The sequence below is a fragment of the Myxocyprinus asiaticus genome, chromosome 29, assembly GCF_019703515.2.
Source record: "Myxocyprinus asiaticus isolate MX2 ecotype Aquarium Trade chromosome 29, UBuf_Myxa_2, whole genome shotgun sequence".
NCBI lineage: Eukaryota > Metazoa > Chordata > Actinopteri > Cypriniformes > Catostomidae > Myxocyprinus > Myxocyprinus asiaticus.
The window spans coordinates 12563931-12591047 of record NC_059372.1 but is presented as its reverse complement, the minus strand read 5'-3'; positions in this window follow the sequence as shown (position 1 = coordinate 12591047).

Genomic DNA, 27117 nt, shown 5'->3' with positions numbered 1-27117 from the left:
GACAGCTAATTTCTCTCTGTAGCCCCAGGCTTCTCACATTTAACTATCCACAGATGAACCCTAACTAGTGACTCTTTTTCATTTGGTAGCTAAACGAAGCTCCGTAACGATGTTATTTTCAGTTTAAAAAATGTCATTATCACAGCAGGTAGAAATATTTTACAGGCCAATTATTTTCGGAGAAGATAGAGAGGATATAATCTTACGCTTGAACAGACATCAATTTGAACTATGAAAATGCAGTAAATCAAAATAAAAAGAAAGTGTTTGTGTGTGTGGAAAGTTGTGGAAGGCTGAGAATGAGATAAGGAAGAGGGGTATAAAAAGTGATAGAAACAGAGAATACACTGTTTTTTGAAAGAATATAATGAAACAATCGTTTTTGTTGGTCCCAGCTCTTTCCCAAAAGCTGAGGAAAGTGAAGTAATATTTCAATGCATTTAAAAAAATAAGGTTTAAAAAATCAATGCAGAAAAAGCACTAAATGTAATTTTAATGACTTTTTGCAGACTCAAGAGGGCAAGATTATGACCTTGACCATGTTTCTATGAATCATTTGTTCCCTATCTGTCACTCACTCGATGTTGTGTCGATGTAGTGACACTAGGGGTCACTCTTGGGAGCCCCAAACACCTCTGCTTTTTGAAAAAAGGCCAATGGGAATTGGCGAGTGGAATTTGCATGCCACTCTCCCGGACATGCGGGTATAAAAGGAGCTGGTATGCAACCACTCATTCAGATTTTCTCATCGGTTCTATTCATTGAGCTGAATCCATCCGCCAAGTTCATTCACCTCATCTGCTAGATTTATGCCGCATTTCAGCGGCTTCTCCCCCTCTACAATCATGGAGTGCAAAGAACGCCCCTGGGCACCTCGGCAGAACAACAAAAAAGAGTATATTCTAAAAAAAGAGTATATTTTCAATTCTAAAAGAGCGGCACACACGGAACGTCTTTTTAAAGATGCCTTTCCGCTTGTGTGTTATTCCTGGTTGCGGTCATTATCTCTCCGCTTCTGACGGCCACGATCGCTGTCTTACGTGTCTGGGCACTGCCCATGCGGAGACTTCGTTCGTGGATGGGTCTTGTCCTCATTGCGAGAACATGACCATGGCAATGTTGCGGTCGTGGCTTGCCTTTGTAAGAAAGCAAGCCACGCCAGCGACTCCCCGCCTCGGTCCTTCTAACTACGGGTATGAGGTTGCGTTGGTTAGCACTGGGGGCAATTTGGGAACTCCAATGGGACCACCTCTGCCGGGTAAACCCCCACGGACCTCCCATTCCTCAGCACGCTCACTTGCCCCGGTCGGGCTCTCAGATGAGTTCGACCTCTTATTTGGGGCCCGGGAAGACGAGCTATCGAGCGCAGTATCGGAGAGCGGGCTCGTCCACTCTGACATGGAGGCTTCGGCTGGGCTTCCCCCTTTGGGTGTGGTCGCCCAGTCTCAGGCCGATGCGGAGATGACGGACATGCTTTCCCGGGCAGCCGCGAGCGTCGGGCTAGAGTGGAACCCTCCACTCTCCCCTGAACCCTAGCGGCTCGATGATTGGTTCCTGGGCCCAGAGCGCCACTCACGGCCGTGCCCCACCCCGGTTCCTTTCTTCTCAGAAGTGCATGAGGAGCTGACAATATCGTGGGGGGCACCTTTTACTACAGCCCCTACTTCACTGTACCGAAGAAAGGCGGTCGGTTGCGGCCAATCTTGGACCTGCGAGTACTGAACCGGGCCTTGCACAGACTCCCGTTCAAGATGCTGATGCAAAAACGTATTTTAGCGAGCGTCCGGCATCAAGATTGGTTCGCAGCAGTAGACCTGAAGGATGAGTACTTCCACGTTTCGGTCTTATCTCGACACAGACCCTTCCTGCGGTTTGCTTTCGAGGGCCGGGCGTACCAGTACAAGGTCCTCCCCTTCGGCCTGTCCTTGTCCCCTCGTGTCTTCACGAAGGTCGCAGAGGCAGCTCTTGCCCCGTTAAGGGAAGTGGGCATTCGCATCCTCAATTATCTCGACGACTGGCTAATCCTAGCTCACTCTTGAATGTGTTGTGTGCGCACAGGGACCTGGTGCTCATGCACCTCAGCCGACTAGGGCTTCGGGTCAACTGGGAAAAAAGCAAGCTCTCCCCAGTTCAGAGCATGTCTTTTCTTGCCTTGGAGTTGGAGTCTGTCTCGATGACGGCGCGCCTCACGAACAAGTGCGCACAGTCGGTGCTGAACTGTCTGAAGGCATTCAGACAGAAGACAGTGGTTCCACTGAAATTTTTCAGAGGCTCCTGGGGCATATGGCATCCTCAGTGGTTGCCACACCACTTGGGTTGATGCATATGAGACCACTTCAGCACTAGCTTTAGACTCGAGTCCTGAGATGGGCATGGCGCTGCGGGACATATCGCACGGTCATCACGCCCATCTGTTGCTGTCTCTTAAGTCCTTGGACTGACCTTGCATTTCTATGGGCAGGGCTTCCCTAGACCAGGTCTCCAGGTGCGTCATGGTTACAACGGACGCCTCCAAGATGGGCTGGGGTGCCGTTTGCAATGGGCAATGGGCAACGGGCTCCTGGATTGGCCTGCAGCTGTGTTGGCACATCAACTGCCTCGAGTTGTTGGCAGTACTGCTCGCCCTGCGGAGGTTCCGGCCATTGATCCAGGGCAAGCACGTGTTGGTCCGGACAGACAACACGGCGACGGTAGCATACATCAACCATCAAGGCAGTCTACACTCCCATTGCATTTCACAACTCGCCCGCTGTCTCCTCCTCTGGAGTCAGCAGCACCTCAAGTCGCTACGAGTCACTCACATCCCGGGCAACCTTAACACCGCAGCGGACGCGCTGTCATGACAGGTTACGCTCAGGGGAGAGTGGAGACTCCACCCCCAGGTGGTCCAGCTGATTTGGAGTCGATTCGGTCAAGCACAGGTAGACCTGTTTGCTTCCCGGGAATCCTCCCACTGCCCACTTTGGTACGCCCTGACCGAGGCACCCCTCGGTATAGACACGCTGGCACACAGCTGGCCCCCTGGACTAAGCAAATATGCATTTCTCCCAGTGAGCCTACTTGCACAGACTCTGTGAAAGGTCAGGGAGGACGAGGAGCAGATCGTCCTAGTAGCACCCTACTGGCCCACCCAGATGTGATAGACACGATCACTCAGGCTAGGGTTCCCTCTACGAGGTGCCTGTATGCCTTGAAGTGGTGTCTGTTCGCTAAGTGGTGTTCTTCCCGGCGCAAAGACCCCCAGAGATGCGCAGTCGGATCGGTGCTTTCCTTCCTGCAGAAGAGGCTGGAGGGGCAGCTGTCCCCCTCCCCCTTGAAGGTGTATGTTGCCGCCATTTCGCACATCACGAGGCAGTGGATGGTAAGTATTTGGGGAAGCACGACTTGATCATCAGGTTCCTGAGAGGTGTTAGGAGGTTGAATCCCCCAAGACCACGCCTTATGCCCTCGTGGGACCTCTCTGTAGTCCTGCGGGGTCTACGGGGTGCTCCCTTTGAGCCTCTGGTGTCAGTTGAGCTTAAGGCACTCTCTTTGAAGACTGCCCTCCTGACTGCACTCACTTCCATCAAGAGGGTAGGGGACCTGCAGGCGTTCTCTGTCAGCAAATCGTGCCTGGAGTTTGGTCTGGGTTACTCTCGTGTGATCCCAAGACCCCGACCGGGCTATGTGCCCAAGGTTCCCACAACTCCGTTTAGGGATCAGGTGGTGAACCTGCAAGCGCTGCCCCAGGAGGAGGCAGACCCAGCTTTTGCATTGCTGTGTCCGGTGCGTGCTTTACGCATCACGCATAACAGAGGATCACCCACTGGGTCGTTGACGCCATCGTGATGGCATATCACGCCCAGGACATGCCGCCCCCCGTGGGGTTACGAGCCCACTCTACTAGGAGTGTAGCGGCCTCCTGAGCCCTGACCAGTGGCGCCTCTTTGGCAGACATCTGCAGAGCAGCGGGCTGGGCAACACCCAACACCTTTGCAAGGTTCTATAATATCTGGGTTGAGCCGGTTTCATCCTGTGTGTTGTCAGGTCCGGACAGGTAAGTTCTGGGACAGCTGGCCAGGTGTACCGCTTGATCATAGAGCCTTTCCCCTCCCATGAGGTGAAGACGTACGCTTTTGACTCCCAGTCTTGTTCACAAGTTGTGATCCCTGGATGACTTTCCTCCTTAGCCCTGTGACAGATGAGTTTGCAGAGAAACTCACTGCCGGCCCAGTACATGTGCTAATTAGGCCCTGTACTGAGGTAGGTGCTCCACATGTGGTCCACATATCTTCCGCTAAATTGTTTCCCTGTCGGTAAACTGCGTTTTCCTTCTTTTTCTCTGGGCAGGGTGTGGTCTCTGCAGTGTCTTCCCCTTGGGAGTGACACCCCCCGACGTAGACATTTATGGCCCCCAGTCAGTTAACAAATTCCACTCTTTTTGGGGAGAAAAAGAGGAAAAGAGGCCACGGCTGGGCTAGTCTATCTCTATTTTTTGGGCAGTCGACTTGTTCCCGAAGGACCGTTCGACACTCATAAGAATGTTGAGGGAGGTTACATGACAGCCTGGTGCGATGGCTACGAGGCACACAGCGTTCTGCCCGTCTCGCACCGCCAGTCCATGTAACACAGTTCAGCTAGTTGTGGCATTTTGTATAGGGACCCCTAGTGTCACTACATCGACACAATGTCGAGTGAGTGACAGATAGGGAACGTCCTGGTTACTTTCGTAACCTCCGTTCCCTGATGGAGGGAATGAGATGTTGTGTCCCTCTTGCCACAACACTGAACTACCCGCTGAAATGGCCGGGACCTTGTCTCAGCTCCTCAGCACAAAACCTGAATGAGTGGTTGCATACCAGCTCCTTTTATAACCGTATGTCCGGGGGAGCGGCATGCAAATTCCACTCGCCAATTCCCATTGGCCTTTTTTCAAAAAGCAGAGGTGTTTGGGGCTCCCAAGAGTGACCCCTAGTGTCACTACATCGACACAACGTCTCGTTCCCTCCATCAGGGAACGGAGGTTACGAAAGTAACCAGGACATTTCATAGTCTTATAGTCTATGAAACTCCTCAAAAATGGCCTTTTCAGCAATCATTCACAAAACTTAAAATTAAGAAGGAAGGAAGACCTTTAGTTCAATAGATAGTTCTAGACAGACTTTTAAATACTTCACAAATCATTAAATAATCTCATGTATTTATTCCCTGATGCTTAACAAAAGGCGATAGCAATGTGGCAACAGTATATGTTGGACTTGCACAGTATACATTAACATCTACATTAACTCAGTACATTTGAATTTGTTCTTGTTTTAACACTAGCTGTGTTCAACCTTGGTTCCATACTTTGCTTTTATATTAAATTCCATTCAAACAGAGTTTAACTTAATTTAATTTAATTAACAGTAATAACATTCTTACAGTCAGAGTCATAAAATCGGGTAGACCTAAGTGACACTAATAACCAGAAAGATTTAAATCTCAAAACCAATTCACGATCATAAGTAGGCAGGAAATTAAAATAATTTCTGAAATGTTTTGGAGAAGCACATATTTTCAGCAAGGCTGTCTCTCTCTTACCAACGCATTTTCATTGTTTATCAAAAGTGTTGAAAATGAATCCCAGTTGAAAAGTTAAGAATGGAACAGGCCATCCAATTTTGAAAAAAATACATTTAAAAATAATGAGGCTTGCTTAAAATACACAGTGTGTTTCATGATCCAAGTATCAGGGCCTTGGCTGTCTGTTTCATGAAGCTTAAGAAACAAGTTATAGTAAAACTTTACAGTAAGGTTCCATTTGTTAACAACATTAGATAACATGAACTAACAATGATCAATACTTTTACAGCATTTATTAATCTTGGTTAATGTTAATTTTCAACATATAATAATATTTTTAAAATCAAAAGTTGCATTTCTTTACATTAGTTATTGCACTATGAACTGTCAGGATCCTGTCATTGTCTAGTCTTGGTTTTTCACTTTTATGACAGTACTGACAATGAACTAACATTAACAATGAACAATAGTATTTATATTAACTAACATTAACAAAGATTAATAAATGATGTAAAAAACATATTGATAATTGTTTATGATACCTTGTTTATTAACTCATGTTAACGAATGGAACCTTTACTGTAAAGTTTTATACACCAATCACAGTGCTGTGGTGTGTTTTTGAGCTGAATTTGCTTAAACTTTTTTTATTCTATGTATGATCAAAAAATACTTTACAGTATATATATATATATATATATATATATATATATATATATATATATATATATATATATATACTGGTGGCCAAAAGTTTGGAATAATGTACAGATTTTGCTCTTATGGAAAGAAATTGGTACTTTTATTCACCAAAGTGGCATTCAACTGATCACAATGTATAGTCTGGACATTAATGACGTGAAAAATTACTATTACAATTTGAATTTTTTTTTTTTTTTTTCAGAACTTCTTAAACTACTTTCTCATTAAAAAATCCTCCACAAGCAGCAGTGACAGCTTTGCAGATCCTTGGCATTCTAGCTGTCAGTTTGTCCAGATACTCAGGTGACATTTCACCCCACGTTCCTGTAGCACTTGCCATAGATGTGGCTGTCTTGTCGGGCACTTCTCACGCACCTTACGGTCTAGCTTATCCCACAAAAGCTCAATGGGGTTAAGATCCATAAGACTCTTTTCCAATTATCTGTTGTCCAATGTCTGTGTTTCTTTGCCAACTCTAACCTTTTCTTTTTGTTTTTCTGTTTCAGAGGTGGCTTTTTCTTTGCAATTCTTCCCATAAGGCCTGCACCCCTGAGTCTTCTCTTTACTGCTGTACATGAAACTGGTGTTGAGTGGGTAGAATTCAATGAAGCTGTCAGCTGAGGACATGTGAGGCGTCTATTTCTAAAACTAGAGGCTCTGATGTACTTATTTTCTTGTTTAGTTGTATCTGGGCCTTCCACATCTCTTTCTGTCCTTGTTAGAGCCAGTTGTCATTTGAAGACTGTAGTGTACACCTTTGTATGAAATCTTCAGTTTTTGGCAATTTCAAGCATTGTATAGCCTTCATTCCCCAAAACAATGATTGACTGATGAGTTTCTAGAGAAAGCTGTTTCTTTTTTTTGTTGCCATTTTTAATCTAATATTGACCTTAAGACATGCCAGTCTATTGCATACTGTGGCAACTCAAAAACAAACACAAATACAATGTTAAGCTTCATTTAATGAACCAAATAGCTTTCAACTGTGTTTGATATAATGGCAAGTCATTTTCTAGTAACAAATTAGCAATTTAGCATGATTACTCAAAGATAAGGTTTTGGAGTGATGGCTGCTGGAAATGGGGCCTGTCTAGATTTGATCAAAAATGACTTTTTTCAAAAAGTGATGGTGCTGTTTTTTTACATCAGTAATGTCCTGACTATAGTTTGTGATCAGTTGAATGCCACTTTGGTGAATTAAAGTACCAATTTCCTTCCGAAACCGCAAAATCTGCACATTATTCCAAACTTTTGGCCGCCAGTGTATATATATATATATATATATATATATATATATATATATATATATATATATATATATAAGATTGGCCGCAACCCACCGCCTTTTTTCGGTACGATGAAGTAGGGGCTGTAAATCCCCTTCTTCATCTCGGCTGGAGGGACAGGTTCTATCACGCCCTTCCATAGGAGGGTAGCGATCTCCGCGCACAAGGTAGCAGCGTTTTTGTCCTTCACCAAGGTGAAGTTGATACCGCTGAACCTGGGCGGACGCCTGGTGAACTGAATCGCGTAGCCGAGTCGGACGGTCCGGACCAGCCATCGTGACGGATTGGAAAGCGCAAGCCACGCGTCCAAGTTCCGCGCAAGGGGGACCAAAGGGACAACGTCGTCAGACGTACCGGCAGGTGGGGCCTCGTGGTGGGGCGGAGCTCGAGGTGCCACACCATGTTGTGGCCGTGCTGAGTCTAGGGACATCGAAGCACTTACCTGGGTCCTTGTGACCACCCCCAGAACAGCCTGGGATGGGGGAGGAAGAGGCCTGTCCTCATGACCCGTGGAGACTGTCACATCGGGGGCGGATTTGTGCCACAGCTGGGCGCTCAGGGGCGGGAGACCGCCGCTGGAGCGCCAAACCTGCCAAATAGAGTGGTGGACAGTGGTCATGATGACGGCCGTGCACACCAGATACGTGACCCAGGGAACAAGGAAACCGCTCTCGCTGAACTCTTGAGTACTGCAGCCACTTGGGCATGCAGTGCAATTAAATGCAAAGGTAACAAAAAGATCAGGTGTCTTCAACCAGGTGATGGAGAGGTCTGCTTACCAGCTCCGGAGCAGCGGGTTTCGTCGTCCCTGGGTCACCCACCTCAAGGGCGCTTTGAAGCCTATCATGGGTTCTTGGTGGCCGCGAGACAGGTGGCATCTGCTTCCTGTGGTGGGCTCCACGCCGGGGCTGGGCCGAAGGGGCGGGCTGTGGCGGAGCCGGTGCAGTCACCGCAGGGAGACGCCCATGGCGATGAACAGACGGGGTGCGGGATCTTGTGCTGCGCCGGGGCAGGATATGTCAGATAGCCTCCGTCTACTGCTCCACCGTCGAGAACTGCTGGGCAAAGTCATTGACGGTGTCGCCAAATAGGCCAGCCTGGGAGATGGTGCAGCAAGGGACCGTGTCCTGTCAGCCTCACCCATCTCGAAAAGGTGGTGCTCCTGGACCACTAATGTGGACATCGTCCACCCGAGAGTCCGCGCCGTGACCTCCGTCACTTGGAGAGCAAGGTCGGTCGCCAAGGTTCCTGCATCAATCCCGGGGCAGAACTACCCTCGTGCAGTTCCTTTAGCGCCTTGGCGGACTTGCAGAATAGCCATGGCGAGCAGGGCGGAGGCAGCTTGTCCAGTGGCACCATAGGCCTTGGCCGTCAGAGACGACATAAACCTACAGGCCTTGGATGGGGGCTTTGGGCACCCGTGCCAGGTGGTGGCACTCTGCGGGCATAGGTGCACCGCGAGCACCTTTATCCACCGGGGGATTGCCGAATAGCCCTTGGCTGAGAAGATCGGGACCGTGCAGTAAAAAAGTGCCTCCCACGATCTTGTCAGCTCTTCATGCACTTCCGGGAAGAAAGGAACGGGGGAGGGGCGTGGCTTTGAGCGGAGCCACGAGCCCAGGAACCAATCATCGAGCCGCGAGGGTTCAGGGAAGAGTGGAGGGTTCCACTCTAGCTGATGCTCGCGGCTGCCCGGGAAAGCATGTCATCATCTCCGCATCAGCCTGTGACTGGGCAATCATCCCCGAAGGGAGGAGCCCAGCTGAGGCTTCCGCGCCCGACTGGACGAGCCCGCTTTCCGATGCTGCGCTCGAGAGCTCATCACTTTCACGGGCTCCGAATAAGAGGTCAAACTTGTCATGAGATGAGCCGGCGGACTCATCTGGAAGCCCGATCGGGGCAGACGAGCGTGCTGGGGAATGGGAGGTCTGCGGGGGGATACCCAGCGGAGGCGATCCCATTGGGGTCCCCAAATCGCCCCCAGTGCTAGCCGCGCTGGCCTCATACCCGTGGGTAAAAGGACTGAGGCGGGGAGCCACTGGGATGGCTTGCTTTCTTACGAAGGTGAGCCGCGACCGCATCATTGCCATGGACATGTCCTCGCAATGAGTACATGACCATCTACGAATGCTGTCTCCGCGTGAGCAGTGCCCAGACATGAAAGACAGTGATCGTGACCGTCAGAAGGCGAGAGATAATGAGCACAACCAGGAATAACACACAATCGGAAAGGCATCTTTAAAAAGACGCATCTTTAAAAAGACATTCCGTGTGTGCCGCTCTTTTAGAGAAATATACTCTTTTAGAGAAATATACTCTTATTTCTGCCGAAGCGCCCAGGGGCATTCTCTGCAGTGCACCACTGCAGAGGAGGGAGAAGCCACTGAAATGCGCCGTCAGATCCAGCAGAGGTGAATGAACAGTCGTGGGAATTCAGCTCAGTGAGCATGACCGTTCGGCTCCGAAGAGAAAATTTGAATGAGTGGTTGCATACCAGCTCCTTTTATACCCGTATGTTCTTGGGAGTGGCATGCAAATACCACTCGCCAATTTTCATTGGTGTCTCGGGCTCCCAAGAGTGACCCCTAGTGTCACTACATCGACACAATGTCGAGTGAGTGACAGATAGGGAACTACACATTTTGATAAAATTAAATAAGTAATGAAAAAATGTACTTAGAATTAAGTTGTTAACCCCAAAAAAAAAAAAAAAAAAAAAAAAGGCAGAAGAAGAAAAAGAAAATGTTTTGTTTTGTGCTTGCATTTATTTGTTTCAAAGTATAGTTTTTTCCAAACTCTGCTTATCGTGCTTGACAGGGTGAAAGGTTCATGGCAGTTTTTGTTTGAATTTCTCGAAAAATTAATGCCGTCTAACATGACTAGTTGGACAGTTTTTTATTTATTTTTATTTTTTTAGTTTTTTAAATTTTTTTATGAGCTCTATAATTTAGGTTTCATAATTTAGTATAGGCATCGGTAAATCGAGTCCAGTTGATAATGTATGGTCAATGCTATTGCTGTTAAACCAATAAATAAACATCATGGGCAGAAGCGTACACAAAACAAAGGGGAAAAATGTATCTTAAGATTCTTCCAGTTGCAAGTATATCACTGTTACCATCATAATTTACCCAAGAAGTTTCACAAATGATGCTGGCGATATACTGTGAACAGAACCAGAGAAGGTTAATGGTGGTGGACATCATCCTGCTGCCGTGAGCTGAAATTTTTTTACACTCATGTCAAACCATTTTTATTGACTTCTTGAACTGTTTGATTCACAAAAGAGCATCATATGACAGCAAAAACATGCAATGACAGTAAGTCCTCACTTTCTTTGAGACACTATTGTGCTAAATGAACATTTTACTTTGTTACTGCACTTCATTCATGAAAACGTTTTCATTACTGTTCCGCATATATATTAACAGCATTTACTAGCGAGTCTTGCACCTTCCTTTTATGGAATTTTCATGGCCGTGGATTATTATAATTGTGCATGAACATGCATACACCCCTTATTTACAAATGTTTGGAATTCATTAACATACACACATTTTACTAACAAATCTGGGGAGTATGAAGCGTTTGTGAATCCGGCGGAAAGTTTTCGGGAAGGTCCATTTTATGCGCAAATTACTCCGAATTTACGAAAATTTCATGAATGAGGCCCAAAGTTATTGCAAAGTTTAACTCCTAACCCAAACCTAAACCTAACCATGACAGGACAATAACTTTTGTGTACCACAAAAGAAAGAAAACATCTGGGCTTGGAAGTGTAATGAAGGTCATTTGTATTACATAAATAAACACTGTATGGAATGAGTAACAAAATTTGTTCTTAAAATAAAGTATTGGATAGGAAGATAGTAAAAATTGTATGCCTGTATTTTATCGATCAGAAATTCTGTTTATTGATTGGTTGGTCTAAAAGTTGTACCTTTTGTATGAGCCAAGTCGTACAATATCTTACGATTTTGCCATCTCGTACAAATTCTTACGAGTTGTCATGAGACTATGTTGGCTTTTTTGCATATACAGGTATCTGCATTTATATAATCTTTCTTGACATTTTTAAATTTGTACTATATCTAGATGCCAAATAGAAGTACAAACACAATGATTTCTTAAATTGTGTCAACTGAATATGAGTCACGATTGCTTTGGGCTTTCAGTATAGACAGCTTTGTCGATTAAAATATGAGTGATCTTGTTTTGTCCAATATAGTTTTGTGTCAGTCTGAGATATTGTTGTTGTTCTGGAAACCTTACATGGTAAAGACATCCTGGTTCAAGATCAACAGTATTCAGGGGTCATTGCGAGCCTGTGGAAATGCCCGAAACGGCCAGATTCTGCACCAGCAGACAGTACAGCTGTACATGTACGGCACATTAAATCAACTGTAGACAGCAGATCTGTTACGTCAAATCAGAATCACTGTTTGATGTGTCACAGATCTGAGATTTCAACAGACTTACTGATGTTTGCATCATCTTGTCGCTATCAGAACAGTAATGGAATGTGAATGAGAGCGAATGTATACATGTGTCTTGCTGCAGTTTTTGTTGCTGTTTACGTCCGAATGAAGCTGATGTCGTTAGATTGACATGATGTCAGTGATGTCGTTAAAAGTTGTTATGCAGTACCTTTCAAAGTCTGTATGTTTTTAAAAATAAATATGCATCATAATTGAAGGAAGTATGTCTGCACACCAGGAATATGGAACAGAATGAAAGAGTTTAAGTTAGCCATTGCTCAACAAAGGATTGAGAGTAAGCTACATGAGGATGTCAACTTGAAGTTTATTTATTACCTCAGATGTTGAATGGATGATGTTTGACAAACCAACTAATACCACAAAAAAATCACAGAATTCTTAAAATCCATTGTAAATATTGATGTTTGTGCCATTGTTTTTCTATATTTCCTGGAGGATGATGTCATTACAGAACAGGCTTTTGGATATTACAAAAGACTAACAGGATGAAAAGTGATATTGAGGACATAGGAAAATACAATTAAACAAATTACAATTTAAAATAATTTACCAAGATGAAATATTTTGTTTGAAACACTATAATTAGACTATAATGAGGATGTCAAATTTAAGTGCTTGATATTTTGTAACAATCATTTTGAAATTTTGATAAAGTGATTTCTGTAATTTTCTCAAACAATATGGTTATAGATTATAGCACAAAACATCATATAATTCATCAAATTAATATTGATAATATTTGCATTGAAAGTGGACAAAGGAAAATACAATTAAACAATTAAAATTGATTACCAAATTTAAAAAAAGAAAATATATATTCCCAAGAAAACATATTTTGTCTGAAACATTTTGATTAGAGAATGGAACAAAAAGAAAAAATACCTGAAATATTTCTTAATAAATTGCCATTTGTGGCAACAACTGCTGAAAACAAATGAATTATTGAAAATTCACACATATGTTCACTTAAATTGTGATATTGTAATAAAAGAAAACTGATTAATATGATTTCCATCTTTAAAAATGATTTTAAAAAATTAACATTGAATTAAAAATGAATTATTTTATGTTTATAAACTATATTTTTATCCAATAAATAGGCCTCTCGCGATTATCAAATAATCATTTTATCAAGAAAGTTAGCCACACCACGGATTGCAGTGAGTGCAGCTCCTGAAGGCCGCGTGAAGATTACCACTTCTTAACCAGACTTGAAGCGCTGTGATGCACAAATGAGGATTTTAGTGAATGCAAAGCACTCCGGTTTAATTTAATTTAATGATCGTGTAATTTCAAAAGTTATTTGTCATTGTGGATTCATACATCAGTGTTAATGAAATGCAGTGACACAGAGGAGCCCTCTCTCATGCCTGAGATGATAGAATGAAGAAGCACAGAATCTCAAATGTCTTTCTTCATGAGAAATAAGGGCTTGTGGGTTTAATCCGAGAGCTTTAGGCCCAGTACCAAATGGCACCTTCCACCATTGCGGTCTTCCTCTGAGTGCAGGCTTTGGTGATGTACGCGAGTGCAGACCAATGGGGCGCTAGTCAGCAAGTCCATAAGGGTGCATGAGTGGTAAAAGTGTTCATTTGGGACAGACTTTAAGACTTCAATCAGATGACACATTTTTTTATATTATGTTTTTATATACATGCAGTTTTACTAATAATTATTAGAAAAATTCATGGCATTGCTAGGGTAAAGGAACACACTTTAAACTCACTATTGAATATTTGTTTTTATTAAATAATTTCAAGCATCAATAAAGCATTAGATAGTTTAATCAATAACCTCTAAAAAAAAAAAAAAACATTGTTTTTAATCTTTAGAGAACAAATAAACATGATTCAGACATATGGATGGTTACAGACAGGCAGGTGCTTAGAATACAGTAAAATGTATAGAAAGAACATACCGCCATATATTCACAAAAATAGTTATAAAATACACACAGCCACACTTTTGCATGTATAAATATCACTGTTAGACCAAATGTTGCTATATCAATAAATATAAGCATTCTTACAAGCTACAGCCATGTGCATTAAATTATTCTCTACTGTCTTGTTATTTTAGAGACTAAAATCCTCTTTGAAACAAAAATAGCAAAGGTTAGGATACTTACTTTTATGAACGTAAAACTTCCCCAAGAAAAACTAGGCTATTCAGTAAACTGAATAGGAATAATTCCATATCTCTGGAAAATTAAATAAAACAAAGTTTTGTACCATTTCTACATTCTATACTTATTTACAAATGATAAGCAAGTGATCTGCCATTGGCAATCAGTAAAAAAATATTTTTTATTTTTTTTTATCCCCTTTTCTCCCAATTTGAAATGCCCAATTCCCACTACTTAGTAGGTCCTCGTGGTGGCATGGTTACTCACCTTAATCCAGGTGGCGGAGGACAAGTCTCAGTTGCCTCCGCTTCTGAGACAGTCAGTCCGCACATTTTATCACGTGGCTCTTTGTGCATGACACTGCGGAGACTCCAAGCATGTGGAGGCTCATGCTACTCTCTACGATCCACGCACAACTTACCACGCGCCCCACTGAGAGCGAGAACCACTAATCGCGACCTCGATGCGGTTACCCAATGTGACTCTACCCTCCCTAGCAACCGGGCCAATTTGGTTGCTTAGGAGACCTGGCTGGAGTCACTCAGCACACCCTGGATTTGAACTCACGACTCCAGGGGTGGTAGTCAGCGTCAATACTCCCTGAGCTACCCAGGCCCCACTGAAAAACGATTATTAAAATAAATGTTTAATCCACGATTGATATCACCTCTTCCGCTATGTTTTTTCCTCCAGCTCGGAAAGTCCAGTCTGCTGTGATTGGTCGAGAGTATCAGTAGCAGTGACTGTTGGGTAATAGTCTGCTGTGGAGCCCACACTGATGCAGGCTCAGCCGAAGGGCGCATTGAGGGTGCAAAGGGGGAGCTTGCGAGCACACCTCGGAGTGCTAAAATATCAAATGGGACACCCTACGGTCTCATGGACTTCACGGGAACGCGCAAATGAAGGCCATGAGACCCTAAGTCCACATCAAGTGTGCCATTTGGGACAGGGTCTTAAAGTAACATGTGAAAGTGAAGAATTTTGGATAGAAATATTTTACTATTGCATATTTTATAATATAATATAATATAATATAATGATAGCTATTCAGGTTGGCTGGGTTCCAACAACAACAGTTTAAATGCAAAATGGACCAAGACAAATGTTTACCAAAAAGACAGATATTTTGAAAATATATTTTAAGTATTTTGAAATATTTTGATATTTAAAATACTATTTTTCATGTCATTCATAAGTTTTTAAAGCCTTAAAGGAAATCAAGTAAAAGTTAAATATGAATAAATTGCTTCTTAATGTTTATAAAGCACACATCCACCTATGACAAAAGCATGAAAATATGTATGAAAATTAATTGTGAAAGCTCTAAAAAAGACAGTTAATTGTCATAATCGTGAGAGCCTTAAAACAGACAATAAATTGTCATAATCGCAATTATTTGTTTAACAATTAATCGTCAGTCAAATTCCATAATCCGGACAGCACTACCAATATATTTTAATACTTTCATAATTTACTCCAAACCCATATGACTTCCTTTCCTCTGCAGAACACAAAAGGAAATAATGGCAGTAAATAGGGACTAATATCTTCCATGGAAGACAAAGAGATGTTAGGCAGAATGTTCAGTCTCAGTCACCATTTATTTTCATTGTATGAAAAAAAAATGCAATGAAAGTGAATGGTGACTGAGGCTATCAGTCCCAAACATTCTGCCTAACATCTCATTTTGAATTCCACTGGTTTGGAACAACATGAGGGTGAATAAATGATGACAGAATCTCTTTAAGACATGAAAATGAAGTAGGAATGAAACAACTCTTTTAAAGTTTTTAATAAAGAATAAAATGGAAGAAATTCACTTTGATTGACTTGTTGAGGATGGGGTCGGGAACTGTGTGCAGAATGTACAATCAGGTGCTTCAGTCCTGTTGCTGTGGTAACTAGAGCACACCACCATGTGAATGTGTGCTCGCCACGACTTACAGCGGAAGAGCGAGAGACCTTTGGGGATGTGGGAGGGCTGATGTCAGTGCACATCCTGAATTATACCTGCATCTGTCTGTGCAGCATACCAATATTTTATATCTCCGATTCCAAGGACTCTGGAATAAGCTAGTGAGTGTGTTTTTCACAGTTTTTCATCATCCAACTTCATTTGATTCGGCATTCAGAGGAATACATTAGTTCAACCAAAACAGTTCTTCCGTAGGACACAAAAGGAGATATTATGCAGAATGGTAGGGACTGACATCCTCAGTCACTATTCACGTTCATAGCATCTTTTTTTCCATAAAATGGAAGTGAATGGTGACTGAGGCTGTTAGAACGACATTGGAATGACATGAGGGTGAGTAAATGATGACAGAATCATAATATTTAGGCAAATTATCCATTCAATTAATTGCTGCATAGTTTGATTCAAAGAAAAACATACGCACAACAACATTTAGTTGATAAACCTCTCTTTAAGCCCTTAACGTTGACGGATGTTTTCTTGGGAATCTTCGGATTAGTTGAACATTTCACTAATGTTTTGTTTTTCTCTCATACACTGAAACACAAAGGAGCCACAGACAACGATAATTCAACATGTTTCTCTCACAGCCTGTGAATAATTAAAAAGCTAAATTCTGACACACAAAGCATACTAATCCCAGCTCTGTTAACTTCAGACTCATTCACTGTGCCTTTTATCTGCTGTGCCTCGTATTTCAGCAAAACAAAGACATGTAGACATCATAGATTTAGATAGTGGACACAACAGGGAATTATTTGCTCCTAGGCTTAATAAGATATTTTCAAAGAGAATCAAAGATAAATGTCTTTATATGAAGCAAGTAAGAATTTAAGAGCTGCTCATACTCTTTAAATTCATTCTAACTCTCTTTGGCTCAATTATTATGTATTACCTAAATCATTGCAAACTTTTCTTTGCACTGACTTTTAGATAAACATTTGCTTTTCTGTTAGAAACTCTGTTGTGGATAAAGTTTATATGTTACAAAATCGGATGTAACAGGTTATTGAGGTTATTAAGTTATTAAGTTAAAATAAGTAACATTCAATACTTTATTCATTTAATTTTCTTACAAAAGAAAGTAGTTTACAATATTTTTTTATTAAATGTACTGAAATCCTTTGTCTTCTCACAATGCAGTTACATAGGCCTATGCAGTGGTTTTGACACATGTCTATAATGCATTGCACAAAGACGCGGGTTCTAGTCCCATGAAAGCCAGGAAGTAATTGCGTTCACATAATCAATGATGAACACGATTCAGAGGTTGCATTGACAAAGATTGAAAAAGGTTAAATGTTTACTCCATTGATGGTTAGGTTTAAAGGCAGTGTTGGGTACATTACTTTAAAAAAAAAAAAAAAAGTAATCCACTACAAATTACTAACTACTTCTCTAAAAATTATAATCAGATTACTTATTATTTTACTTTTAAGTTATTTTCAAAAACACTTGTCACAGAAATTTTTGGGGTTTTCCGCTCAACAAATTCAAAATAATGTTCATTGTTGCACACCCTTCAGCTGTAACAGAAATGCAAACAGACATATAAACATATTAACTCACATTTTAATTGTATTACACATAAATATTTATATTTTTTTAAATATTTGTAACCCAAGTAATGTACTTAAAAGTAATTACTTTTATTGAAAGTCAGTAACTGTAATCTGATTACAAGAATTTAAAATGAAATGCATTACACTACTTTTGTACCTAAAGTAATCAGATTACAGTAACTAATTACTTTGTAATCTAATTACACCCAACACTGTTTAGGGGTTATGGTTAATAAAATATATACTCCCTCGACTGTATTACATCATTCACAACGAAAAACAATTCACTTTACAACTCACTTTTGGCGCCACTCCGTGGACATTTAATTCTGAAACGAGCTTACACGAGCCCACACGTTCAACAACACTTCCAGCTCCGGCCACTGGGTTCAAATTTCGGTAAACACAGACCCATTTTAGCTGAAGAGCTTTCGGCCTACTGTCACCGAATTCACAGGGATGCCACTCTGATGGGTCAGAGAGGCCAATTAATGGTGTGATTTTTTTTTCATACTTTCAACAACAAGTAAAAATGTTAAATAATTTGTACTCTTATTGGGTGTAATGCAATTTTTAAGTAACATTTCCCAACACTGAACATACTAGCTGGCTTCATCCAGACCATTAGCAGTTCAGTTCATCCACACGGTTCCAGCATCTGTGACTGCAGCCATCACCAAATGTGATTTATCTGGATTCATTTCTGATGTAGTCCCCTTACTGATACCGATAATCTGCTAAAGCTGATTTTGGGTCAGCATAATCACACAGGCCGTTCTAATAAGTGCGTCTAATCCTTGATATATGCTTGTGCTACTGCTTCTTGTTTGTACCCTTTGAACACTTCACCGTCTGACTGGGGCCACACAATTGCATGGTTTGCATCATGGGTATCACCACTACTGCTCATAGAACCATGTTACTATACCTACATTTTTGCAAAATATTTTTTACATGGCTTGTTGTACATACAGTGGTACTTTCCAGTGGTAAATGAAATCAACATTACAGGCGCTACAACAACAAAGACTTTTTTTGCATTCACACAAATCATAAGTAAAACAGCAGATTCTCATTTCATTACACTTCAAGTTATGTCAAGTTAAAGACAAGATTTATACATATGCCTCTGAAATTAAAACTAAACTTTACCTGAATCTGTGATTGCATCAATCTCTGAAAACTTTGTCTTCTCAGGTGCAAAAATCACTAAATAATTCCACAAATTGACATCAGTCTTCAACATGCTCCAAGTGATCAAGGGTTTAGGGTGCTCCAGTTAAACCCACTGCAGTGGGCAATCACGCAACGTAAGCAATGACGTACATCCGAGTCCATGATATGGAGGGAAGTTAGCGAGGGAAGGGGATACAGTTTTGAAGTGGAACGCAGCCCTTGTCCTGTCTGCTTTTGGTTAGTATGGTTTATTCTCTGTATAAGCTGTGTGTTGCCTATACAGCTGGAGTTTCGCTTACTGCCCCTAAAGAAAACAGGTGGTACTTCAAACTTGAATTGCTCCGATGGTAGAAATATTCCTTATTAGGCCCAGGGGGACATGATTAATTGTGTATTTTTTTTAATTTATTTTTTTACTTTTTATTTTAATACAATAATTTCGCACTGAATTAACACGTTTTATCCACAGCCCTAATTTTTACATTTACATTACATAACCAACTACATTCACAAGCTTTTTCGACTATGAACAAATTGCGTGGTAGCTCAACTGAGTCCTAAAGATTCCTGAATTGCACGCATATCAACACTCGAGGCAAAAGTTTCATAGAAGCACCACAAAATAAAATTATTGCTTCAGCAAATGCATTTTTCATGTCACATTTGTTTTTTATGACACTATCGGTTAGGATTAGGCTTAAGGTTTAGAGTAGGGAGGTAGGCTTTTTGATTTAAATTCGATAGAGCCAAGGTCTAAAAACGGTTCAAGAAACGAAAACCAAAAACGGATGAAATTTTTAGCGGAACATAACCGAAAACTGAAACAAACTGATTTTCAATTGTTCCAGAGTGTGTAGTCATGGCCCGGCCCCGCCCTCCTATTCGTCACAAATATGAAATCCCTAAACATAAAAAAAAATTATTCTCTTGATGTCCACACATTATTTAGGAAGTGTCCAAGAAATTGCGACTACAAAGATTTCCGCAAACACAAATGACTCTACAACGATGAAGTGTCCCTGCCAATCTTTCTCCTGTCTTTACCTAGATGAAGGTTGTGGCTAATAACAGTCCAGTGTATTTCATTATTCTGTCTAACAAAAAAGCAGGAGATGAAGAAGTGAGAGAGAAAGAGTGAGACGCATGTAAAAAGGGCCCCACCTCCATCCTGACCCCCCACATCCTCCACCTTTTCTGCACTCTCATTTATTTCAATTTGTCATGCTCCCCCCCCCCCTTTCTGCGGGAGAAGTGGGCAGCAGTGGCGAGAGATGGGGAGAGAAATTAGGATCTCTGCTCGCACCGTAATGAAACATTTAGATGCAAGAAGAGCCGATGAAGGGAGATGGCTCGCGGCACACAGCCCACTCCACCTAATACCTCTCTAATCCAGGTCAAAGTGGGACACTTCTTCTCCTTAATTAATATTGGCACCTTCTTTTGGAGGATGTATTTATGGTATGAAAGGTCCAGCTGTGGAGGCGCCACGCCTGATGCCATGAGCAGCTCGTTCCCGATGGGGAATGGAAAAATAAATCATGGCTTTGCATTTGTATAGGGCAGAAGATCAAGGACATGTGCTGATATTGAAAACGCTATTGGTATTTCAGAGCTATCACGTTTCATAGAGGACTGACGGTATAAAATGTTTGAGAGGAAATGGTTGGGTAAATAGCTATTGAACATTAATAATGACCTCTATTATGATTGTTTTCAGCCAGGGAACAATTTTATACCAGTCATAATAAGTTATGTCATATGTGTACCCTAACCTGAAATGGAAATATTCTCAGTTGCCTTCATTATCAACTGGGATGTATAGTGGGCAACAGATATATTCTACATATTCTATGATCTCCTATGAAAGGTTAGGGGGCATCATTAAATACCACACCATGATGCTCTGTTTCAGATTTCAGAGGTTGATTCACTGTAATCTAACCTAGTTTACTATAAATACAACAAATCCAAGCTCTTTTCTTGCCTAATAATTTAAAGCAGTAAGCCACGAGAGGCTGTGAATTATAGTGGTCTAACCATAGTTAAGAGATGTAGTTAAGCACGAAGTAAAGCAATCCAGATACAATTTTAATCATTTAAAATTACTGTAATTTTACGGCCTCATGTGGTTTATTGTTTTTATAAAACTGCGGCAACAGCAATATGATAAAAGACACAAATGTTTGTAATGGGCAATGGAGGTGATAAAACTGAGAAATCTTTTAAAAATCTCCTTTAAAACATACATGTCGAGTTCGTAGAAATGTAGGGCTCTATTTTAAGAACGCAAGCATTAAGCGCAAGCAATGCCTTTAGTCATAAGCGCAAAGTCAGTGAGCATGGCCATAAAGTTTTGTTATTTTCGTACAAGCATATATTAAGTTTAGGCGCAAGTGGGTTTGGCGAAATCACCCGTGCAACATGCAAAAAGCTGGACCAATTGCATTTTAATTCTGAGGTTCTTCTCCAGTTATTCCACCATCTGCGTCCTATTATATAGTCCATTCCCTCAAGCATCAATGATTTATACAAAGACAGCACATTCATAAGAAGTTGGTAGTGTAAATGGACTGTATGCAATTAACTAAAAGAATAGAAATATGGATCTTACATTCTTTTGTGCATTAACTGCATCCTTGATGAATGCCAGTCATATTTCTATGACAGCGACATGCTTCTTTTAAACGCATAGAAAATGTGATTCCCGTCAGTATTTGGATGTATTGTATGCTCATTTAAATTATAGAGAATGTAAGTATTATTAAACATTTTCATCTACTGACACACTAATCATGGCTAGTATTAACAGTGATTGTATCGGCACGCACTTCACTTCTACCGGTTGATTTTGATTTTGAAAAAATTCATTAATTTATTGAAACACAAAAAAATTTAACCAAGTATATTTCTAAATTCAAATTGCACTTCAAACAAAATGAAAATATAATAAAAATAACAAAGTGGTCAAAAAATCATACCAAATCCAAACATTTTACCCTTTCCAACTTCTCCCACCGGCCTCTTTTGCAGTGACTTAAAAATCACTCTACGACAACGGGAGGAAAAATATAAATATAAATTAGATCATAAATACAATTGTAAATATAAACATAATGATAATAACTGACAAATAAGCCATGACCTTTAGATAGTTTAACACAATCTAATTTTTTTTTTCTTTCTCAAAACAGCTATGACAGTGATTGTCAGGGACTTTAAATTAATTTAATGTTCCGCTATATTTTAAGAGTTTGGAGTTTTGGAACTTTATTACCACCTGCTGATGGAATCTCCAAACTGCAAATTCAGGAACGGAATTTGGACTTTGCGCTGAGATAAGAGGTGGTATTGAAACATCTTAGCATAACAACCAAATTCTTAGTAAAATAGCAAATTGTGCTTTGCGGCACTTCATTTACATATAATACACCCACAGTTTGCGCACCTACACCCACAGTAGCGCAAACACTCCCGCCCACGCCCACTTGCGCTGGCACAAAAAATGCATTTTGAATTAGCCCTCTCACAAAAATTGGATAAGATGTTGCGCACTGTCGTAGAGCTTAGCGCTGCGCTTTGCGCACTCATGAAAATAGAGCCCGTAATCTTTGTGTCCAATTTGGTTCCATAAATGTGTGAAAAACATTTAGCATTTTCTAAAAAAAAAAAATGATTTAATGACATTAAAAATGTAATGTAGTATAATTATCAAGTAAAAGGTATTAAAGTATGTCTCTTGCACCTTATATCTCAATACAGTATATGAGAGTGAACAAAACTATGTAAGGTGAAAAACAAACTTGCTTTTTCATAAAATGTCAAAATATCAGATTTTTTTTTTAAAATTTCACAAACAGTCTATTTTTTTTAAATGCAACCTACATATTGGTTACATCCAGAGGATAAAATGGTATGTTTGAGGAGGGGGAACAAAATAATATTTTATTAGATCCAGACAAAAAAAATTGCGTCACGTCATTGACCCTAATATATTTGTGAATAATAATGGCAATAAACAGTTCTCCTGCCAAGCAATATAATTAGCTCATCTGTGTTTGTTCATTATTCATACATTTTTAAAGTGTGACTGATACTTAATACTCTTAAGTGTCCAAATACTTTCTGATGCCATTTTAGAATTCAGTTTATATGGCTTTTTTAGAACGACTTTGAATGTGGTTAATCCAGTCATATTTTAGAGCCAGAACTATTTGTTGTACAAAAAAAATATAAGTTTGTTTTCTATTTCACCTGCTCACATCAACTGACATTTTGCAGCTTTTTTGTTTATTTATTTTATTTTTTTTTTTTAAGTATTATGAACCACCAAGGCTTCACTTCTCTGCAAGATGAAAACTCTATCATTCTTCAGTCTTAAAAAATGACTTTAAAAGAAAGTGGCATATGACTTCTAATGGCATGCTGTCACGCTGAATGGAAAAATATACACAAAAATAAGCCTTTGACAGTTTAAAGTCTCTTTTTATAGATTTAGTTGCACTAAAGTTACTTGGGCATGTTTAACAGAAAATGAAGCATTGCATTTGGTTTGATTTATCGAGATATGTAATAAACTTCACAAAAGGCTCACTGAAATAAATGGCCAAATGTGGTCGACAGAATATTAAAGTTTTGACAAAGTTCAATTAGAGTTTGGGGCAAATCAAACAATGGTCTGATCTCTTGTAAAACAGCATTTGAGTAAATTGTTTTTTAATGAATGGCTTTTTAACAGCTTGAATCCTTTTTTTTTGTTTGTTTGTTTTTGTTTTTGTTTTTGTTATCGCTGGACACACTTTATCTCTAGTCTAATAGCCACAGAGTGCTCGATATAATTTCTCTGATGCCGCCACAGCTCTTGTCATTGCTGACTGGACCTTCATTAATTTCACTCTGAAATCGATGGCTCCTCTTGTCACGGCTTTGCAATCAGTTCCATTTTCCTTTTTTTTCCCCCTCTTGGTCCTCTACACTTTGCAAGTTGGTAAGTGAGAATGAGAAGAGAAGTGACAGAGGGTTCAGTCAGCCAAAAGCAACACAGTCTTTTCTGTAAGTGAAGTGTGTGTGCTAAAGGGAATCTACCTCGCGTTACCTTCAGCTAGCGTCTGAACTCTGCACCCTTTCTTGCCATTTCTCATTACCGTCATGCACGTTTTGTCACGGAATAGGCAGAGGTTGAATGTAAAAAGTTGTACGGAGAGTGTGTGCTGAAAGTTGATAGAGAGGGATTTAGTTATCAACAAATTATAGAGCAAGCCAGACAAGTTGGACAATTTGTTGAAATGCCTTTGTTATTTTAACAGCCATTTCATTTGAAAGCTGCAGTTAAGTTGTAAAGCTGTAAAACTTTAATCAGAAACAATTTGATGTTTTTAAGAAATGAAGGAAAAGTCGAACATTTATTTTAAAATCTATTCATCAGGAAAGTTTAGAACAGTTGTTTTCAACTGGTTTAACTTCAGGACCTATATTTTATCGTCCCAACACAGAATTAGAATTATTTACAAAATATGGTACAAAAGTAAATACAAATACCCTTAAAATCAAATGAAATGTATTAATATTACCATAAATTGGTATAGGTCCAACAATATGCATAATTATGAACATGACATTGGTTGAATTTGACATCAACAGTACATTATATACACTCAAGTATACTTTTATATAAACTTTAGAGTGCATTGATTGGTTTATTTCCATATCATTGACCAGAAGCCTATTGCTGGCCTACAGTCCACAGCAATCTATTCTTGCGTCTGTTAGGATGTGTACGCATGCTTCAAAAGGATGCTTTTAGAGCGTCTCACAGTGGTTGTTTCACATTTCACTGGTTTTCTGCATCTCTAGTCCAAAACAGCACATTTTTATGATGCTGTGTCAATTGAAATGTATTTTGAAACTTTGAAACTTTTGAAAAATGCTTCTCGAGGTTTGTTGCCTGTACAGCTGCATGTTTCCAATACAGCTGGAGCTGCGCTTTCTGCTTCCTGGTGATTGAGACTTGAAAAAAACATGAAAGCGGCACAGTACTTAAAGCTTGAATTGCTCTGTTGGTAGGAAAAAAATGTATTACGGAACTTGCGTACAGTCAGGGGGCAAGATCAATTGTATTCATTTTTTAACACACAATTTTTGACATACTGTAATTTATCTCACTGAATTAATGTGTTAAAGGAATATTCCGGGTTCAAAACAAGTTAAGCTTAATCGACAGCATATGTGGCATAATGTTGATTACAACAAAAAATATTTTAGACTCGTCCCTCATTTTTTATTTTTTATTTTTTATTTTTTGCAAAAAATAAAACCAAGGTTACAGTGAGGCACTTACAATGGAAATGAATGGGGCCAATTTTTTGAGGATTTAAAGGCAGAAATGCGAAACTTATACATTTATAAAAGCACTTACATTAATTCTTCTGTTAAAACCCATGTATTATTTGAGCTGTAAAGTTGTTTAAATAGTTTAAGGTCTTTTTAGGGTTTTAGGGTTTGTTGACATTACATCGTCATGGCAACAAAGTTGTAAAATTTGCTATAACTTTACACAAAAAAGGCAAGAGATTTTATCACACTAAAATCATGTTAACACACATATTGTTTTTCTTGTGGCTATTCTTTTGAAAAAGTAAGTATTTTAACATAAAAAAAATTTGGCCCCCATTCACTTCGATTGATAGTGCCTCACTGGAACACAGATTTTGGCTTTTTTTTTTTTTTTTTTTTTTAAAAAGGAGGGGCAAGCCAAAATGAATTTTTGTGGTAATCAGTATTATGCCACAAATGCTGCTGACTAAGCCTAACTTGTATTGAACCCAGAATATTCTTTTAAATAGCCTTAACTTTATAATTTGCATTCAACAAAGACCTGTGACCCATTTTTGGGTTGCGAGCCATCAGTTGAGATGCACTGATTTAGAACTAAACTAGCGAAAAGTGTAAAGCCATCAGGGGCAGTGAAAGATATAGAATGAGCAACAAACAGGAAAAAGAGAGAGAGAGAGAGAGAGCACAAAGTGTAATTTGTCAGCTGTCACACTCTCATTCCGGTTTGATGTCACCCCATTACAGTATTTGTCAGTGGTATTGTCTGTTTGTGACAAATCCATAATTTCAAAAGAACGATCACACAGAATCCCTAATCGTTCTCTCTCCTCAGGCCTTTCTCCATGCTTAACGAACACGCTCAGCCAAACTTGCGTGGCATTAGCACCTCTGTATCTCGCTGATTATTCATTAGGATGGTATTATGCCAATGCAGGGTCAATCTAACTCACCACAGGCTGTCAGGAGACTCGATCAATGTGTAATTATATCTGACCACCGTCATAAATAACTCTGCTTGCAAGTTCAAGGTTGTCTTTAATTGTGTTATTCACATAGCTCATAAGCTATTTTGCTTCTGTTGTACTGAGTCTCAAAGATGGTTTTGAAAGTGATGTTTTGCCTGAAAGCAATGGATGAGTGAATGGGTGGATGATATTTGTAGCCTGGAGTACTGAAGATCATTTCAGTGGTGTGATTAGTCAACTGTTTTATTATAGATACGTAACTGACTTTAAGCTCTGAGACAGATCGACAGTTGTCCATCATGCCAGACAGATGCACTGAACAAACACAGCCATTTTATTGCAATACTACTTATATGACCTGCCTGAATCAATTAGTCTTTACCATGGCATTTACTTAAACGTGATATCTGAGGTTAAAATGTTCAGATAAAGCAATTTGAAAACACTATTTATTTGCAATTCTGTTTGGCAATGCTAGTGACACAGAAATACACACTTCAGCATTAACTTCCAAAGCAAATATTGCATTAACTAGAATGGAGCAAGCAAATTTACTTTGAGTACTAAATAATGAGGTCATCTTTTCCTAGAATTACATTTTATGGTGTACACTGGTGTTACTGAGGCATTATGGGTAGGAAGCATTACGCTCAACAAGGACACAGACTGAAGTATTCCCAAGAGCCCTGCCATAAAATTGATTTGGCCAAAAATCAGGCATTTAAAAGCAATTTGTAGTTTCACCTTGTCAAGTAGGTAGAATACGTAATGAAAGAATTGTAACCTCTTTACCTGCAAAAATGTGACATTGTAACGATTATCACAACCTGTATCATGGAAAATGCTAATCATGCCAAAGGTATTGCTACAATGCTACACCTGCTATCAATATTTTCTGCATGATTCTATGTAGAGAATCCACACAAGATAAAAAAAAATAAAATAATAAAAAA